This window comes from Myotis brandtii, unplaced genomic scaffold (assembly GCF_000412655.1).
Source record: "Myotis brandtii unplaced genomic scaffold, ASM41265v1 scaffold355, whole genome shotgun sequence".
Classification (NCBI taxonomy): Eukaryota; Metazoa; Chordata; class Mammalia; order Chiroptera; family Vespertilionidae; genus Myotis; species Myotis brandtii.
Window position 1 is genome coordinate 1,385,520 of NW_005363642.1, and position 4,664 is coordinate 1,390,183.

Genomic DNA, 4,664 nt, shown 5'->3' on the forward strand with positions numbered 1-4,664 from the left:
TTACTTCCATGGTCACCATCACCTCTAACACCTTTATCATCATCATTCCTACCATCTCTATCATTTCTACCTTCCCCACCACTACTTTCACCACTTCTCCCATCTCCACTATTATCACTACCACCTTCACAATCACCATCATCTCCACCAGCTCCACACATCCATCATGATAAGCAATGTTCCCACCACAACATTATGACTACTTCTGGCACTATGCATTATCTACTGCAATGAACAAATCTCTACACCAGCCTATAATGTGGATCTTCTTATTATTATGAAGATACAATGAAGACTGAAGAAGATTCAAAACAAGGTCTATGTTATTCCTCTTGCTATACTTAATAAGGAGGTGTTAGGGTCACGTATTGACATCAACTTTGACCCAATATGGAGATGTCATCTGTTTCTCCCAGTGGGTCAATTCTGGAGATGTAGAGAGGATCAAACAGTTCTCTACAAGAGAGTTAACACTTAGCAAAGGAGTTTGTGTATCACAGGAATATGAGACTCAGGGACATCAAGTGTCCTGCTCAAGGTCACATAGCCAGTAACTGCCAGGATTTAGTCAGAGAGTGTCTGCTGTCAAAGCTACAGGACCACCAGCTTAATGTGGCCTTAGTCACAAAACTGGGGTGATACAACTCCTTTGCAAAGGCTGTGACAGCCATGGAGATGTGCCACTCAACTGTCTTCAAGAGAGAACCTGCCACAGGGTGTGCAGTCCACAGGGTGTGCAGTCAGCGGACAGCTTCTAGCTGTGGATACATCCAGGCTCTGCCTCAGCTTATAAGTTCATGCCAGGTGCTTCCCAGGCAGTCCCTGGGCAATGACTGAGCCTGGCAGTGACCCAAGGACTCACCACTTCCGGGCACTGCGTGACCCTTCCATGGATCATCTATATGCCCAAGCTCCCTGCTGACCTGGATGAACCTTCTCAGAGCTGAACCACAGTCTGAGGCTCTTCCTACAGAGCCCTCCTGTTTTCCTCTTTTTTTTTCCAGTGCTAATATCTCTCTGCTTATTTCTGTTCTCTCTTCCCTCTATCTTTTGGAGGCATTACCCCTATAAACATCTTGTACCCCAATGCTGCCTTGGTATCTTCTTCCTACAGAGCCCTCCTGTTTTCCTCTTTTTTTCCAGTGCTAATATCTCTCTGCTTATTTCTGTTCTCTCTTCCCTCTATCTTTTGGAGGCATTACCCCTATAAACATCTTGTACCCCAATGCTGCCTTGGTATCTGCTTTCTAGAGGACCTCAAATGACACAAATATATGTTTGTATCATCATAACACAGGGAATTGTTTTCTTTCCTAGCCTTGAGGTTTGACTTTCGACACACACACTCTTTAGCCCTATGGAATGAGTGTATACTAATATAACTCTTTCCTATAGCAACTAAATAACTGTTATAAATCAACTGCAGTGTCATAACACTGCACAGGGATTTGAATCCCTGCTCTACAGTGAACGAGTTTGAGCACATCCTTCTACTTCTCTGTGCCGTAATGCCTTAATCTCCTCATCTGAAATGGTGTTAATCATCCTAACATTGCAGGGCTGTTTTGAGGTCTAAACTGTTTAAGTCACCATAAAACACGTACACCCAGCCTGACACATCCACAAATTCATATATCTATTGAGTGCCTCACCCAAGTGTAGCACTACGTATTAGGCACGGGGACACAGCAGTGAACAACAAGGACAAAAATTCCTCGTGGAACTTATGATCTTATTCGTGAAAGCTAAATCTAAAATATCTTGAAGGTAGCTTGACTGCTATAAAAACTAAATAAGACAAGTCTCTCCTTTGAGAAGAGAAAAATATGAGACTGGAACTATAAGTATCTCTTTAAGAGGGAAATCAACTTTAGTTAAAGGAAAACTAGGAAGCAGTCACTTGGAGCTTTTGACACCCAGTTCTGGGCAGTAAATTAACTCTGCCCTGAGGTTATCATGGGACACAGATTGAATAATGAATGCAGGTTAGTTGGACTTCGTAAGCTCAATTCAAAGGTCAGTGAATTTTGTTCCTTCTTATGAAGTCCCATTACCATAAGGTCCAAAGAGATAAATGTTCTTTGATTGTATATACTGTCTGTTTTTACTTCTCCTAGTTACCATTTTATTATTTATTTTTAACTTAATAGTATTGTGGTCAGAGAAAAAAGTCTGTATGGTATTTGTTAAGGCCAGTTTTACTATCCAGCTTATGGTCAATTTGTGCAAACATTCTATGTATACTTGGAAAGAATGTGTATTCATCCAACTTTAGAAAATAATTTTCTATATATGCCCCTTAGATTGAGTCAGTTAATTATGATGTTTATACCTTATTTATCTGCACTGGACTGTTTGCCTAGTCCAGTGGTCGGCAAACTCATTAGTCAACAGAGCCAAATATCATCAGTACAACGATTGAAATTTCTTTTGAGAGCCAAATTTTTTAAACTTAAACTATATAGGTAGGTACATTCAACTTTAAATTCAACTTTAAATTCACGGTTTTCGTCTTCCGTTTTTCTTTGCTTCTTCTTTGTAGCCATCTCAAACAGGGCACCTAAAAAATGTTTCATTTTATAATAATAAAGCCATCAACACAAAAGAATTACAATTCTTAAATTGATGACAACAATACCTGTAGGATTTGCAGCTGGTTGGAAAAATACAGGTAACTTTATGCTTCGAGTAGGTACTTTTGTCACCTGCGCGTGATTTGCGGAGGCAACTAGCACTAACCACTGCACAATGAGACTGCTGACTGACTGGCTCACTCAACTCGTATATGAATCGCACCAGCCTTCGCCGCGCTGGCGCTGCGTATCCTGTGGCCCGCCTGCGCCGCGTCTCCTGTCGCCCAACCGACCGACACCCCCCACTTCTTCTAATGCCACTTCAAAATAGACTCACCCAGGCCGAAAACCGACTTCTGCGCATGGGCCACAAAGTTTCAATCGCACTGTACGTGCGCGCCCGCACGTGGTATTTTGTGGAAGAGCCACAGTCAAGGGGCCAAAGAGCCACATGTGGCTCTTGAGCCGAGGTTTGCCAACCACTGGCCTAGTCTATCTATCAATTAATAAAAAACAAATCTTAAAATTTCCCAAAATGATGGCGGAGTTGTCACTTTCTCCTTGTAGCTCTATCAATTTTTACTTTATATTTTTTGAGGCTGTGTTATTAGGTGCATTGAAGTTTAAGATAGTTACATCTTGTTGAATTGACCTTTTTATCATTGTGCAATGACTCTCTTGACCTCTGATAATACTTTTACTTTAAAGTTTATTTGCATCATCTATAACAATAAAAGCATAATATGCTAATTAGACCAGATGTCCTTTCAGACAAAGCCGCAGTGGGCGGGGACCAAGGCAGAGGTGGCAGAGGCCCCTGGCTGTGGTGACAGCAGTGGTGGCAGTGGGCAGGGGCCGGGGCCAAGGCCCTTGCACGAATTTCATGAGTCAGGTCTCTAGTACTAATATAATGATACTAGCTTCAATTATGTTTACCTGGCATATCTTTTCCCCATCATTTGACTTTTAATTTCTCTAGTGTCTTTAAGTTTTAAATAGAACTCTTGTACAAAAAAATATCTAGTCTAAAAGTCATTGTCTTTTAAATGGAGTTTTAGATCCATTTACATTTATTGTAATTATAGATCTATCTTTACATATTAATAAACCCTGTGCTTTCTATTTGTCCCTCTATTTTTGTTTCTTTTTCCTTCCCTCTTCCCCCCCCCTTCTTTTGCATTGAGTTTTTTTTCTTTTTTCTATTTCTCATTCTACACTTTTGATTAATTTAGGAAGTGATACACACTATGCCCATTCTTTTAGTGGTCTCTCTAGCTATTTTAACCTGAATATTTAACAAAATCTAAATCTAAACAATAGTTTTCCTTGTTTTTTTAAGCAATATAAGAACCTTAAAATACTTTAACATCAATTACTTCCTCCAAAGGCATATGATACTATAATCAAGTTTTTAGTTCTCTCTTTTTTATTTTTTCTACTGTGCAACCTGCTTCAGTGCCTGCAGCCTATGGGCAGAGGCCGGGCAATGATTCAAGGCCGCAAAGTTTTTAGTTCTATTTCCAAATTAAACATTATATTTTTTCTATAGTAAATTTTTGTTTCAATAGAATAAACATAGTAATTTATGTTTACTTACGTATTTACCAGTATCTGTTCACCATTCCTGTTTGAATCTTAGGCCTTCTGGTTTGGATTTTCTTTCTTTCTCAAATATCTTCTAGAATCTTCTTTAATGAGGATCTTTTGTTGGTAAACTGTGTTTTTGCCTGAAACAATCTTCCTTTAGATATTTTTCTTAAAAAATAATTTATTGGTTACAAACTTCTGAATTGATGGTTATTTTCTCTCAGTACTGTATTTTTCCTCCCCTTTTTCCTGACCTCCATTTTGCTGCTGAGTAAAAAGTTGTCAGACTAATTGCTATTCTTGGAAAATCGGTTCTTTATTTCTGTCTCTTTTTTTTGAGATTTTCTCTTATTCTTTCTTTCTCTGTAGTTTCCTTATTTGTTTGTTTGTTTGTTTGTTTAATCAATTATGCTTAGGATTCAGTGGGATACCTATAAGCATGATCTGGTATCTTTCAGCAGTTTTGGAGATTTCTCAGTCATATATCTTTGAATATTATCCTCT